At 49.0% G+C, this 1001-nt stretch overlaps 1 non-coding gene across 1 annotated transcript; it reads left to right on the forward strand.

The window, feature by feature from the left end:
• LOC143176180 (5.8S ribosomal RNA) lies at positions 1-155 on the forward strand. Its single transcript, XR_013000766.1, has one exon. It is a non-coding gene; the product is annotated as a 5.8S ribosomal RNA (ribosomal RNA).
• Positions 156-1001: the final 846 nt, after the last annotated feature.

The following is a 1001-nucleotide window of genomic DNA, read 5'->3' on the forward strand; positions in this document are numbered from 1 at the left end:
TACCCTGAACGGTGGATCACTTGGCTCGTGGGTCGATGAAGAACGCAGCTAATTGCGCGTCAACGTGTGAACTGCAGGACACATGAACATCGACATTTCGAACGCACATTGCGGTCCACGGATACAATTCCTGGACCACGCCTGGCTGAGGGTCGTTTACGTACCATACACTGCTTGCGTAGCTCTGTCAAATCCCCGCCGTCGTTCACCTCTTCGGATCGAACGTTTTTTTACCGAAGGGCGCAAAGAACGTTTCTGAGTCGGGTTAAGAGAAGGATGCTACGTACGAGCGAACGATGGGTGTCTCGTCGGCGTTTGTCGCGGACACGCGAAAATTCTGTGAATTTCACGGACAGTGTACGTTCTAGTTGTTGCAAAACGATCGGAATCGTTTGTATGGACTCGCGTGAGTGTTCGCGGCGTCGTGCGTCGTTCAATTACGACCGCCCGCGGATACCGCTCCACTGCGATATGGATCTGAGCGACAACTTTTTCGGCTGTTCGTGAGATGAACGGTTTCGTGTGTTTAGAAAAATTTTTTTTCCCGCGCTCCCGACGTCACCTGAAATGATGCGTCAGAGGTGAAAGAAAATATTAAGAAGTCGAGAGAGAGAGAGACTACACACGTTTTATTCATATTTTGTATACCGTGCGTGAGACGGATGTGCACGACACGTCGTATGTCGGTATATTACCGACTGGCCCCAGGGAGATTGTTTTCTTCCTCTCTTACGAATGAGATGTACGTTTCGAGGATCGTCGTTACCGAAACACACGGCAAAACGAGACTTCTCGCAGCAGAACCTTTATACACAATACACATCGACTCTTTTTACCCCGAGAGAGAGAGAAAAGGTGTATTTCTTTTTTTTATTTTTCGAATTCGACGCACGAACGCTTTGACGACTGGAGAAAAACACGGTGTGTGTTAAAATCGTGCGGGACGAGCATGCGTATTCGTAACGGGTCGAATAGTTCTTATTCCCCGTCGTCGCGTGTCC

The sequence above is a fragment of the Nomia melanderi genome, unplaced genomic scaffold (assembly GCF_051020985.1).
Source record: "Nomia melanderi isolate GNS246 unplaced genomic scaffold, iyNomMela1 scaffold0408, whole genome shotgun sequence".
Classification (NCBI taxonomy): Eukaryota; Metazoa; Arthropoda; class Insecta; order Hymenoptera; family Halictidae; genus Nomia; species Nomia melanderi.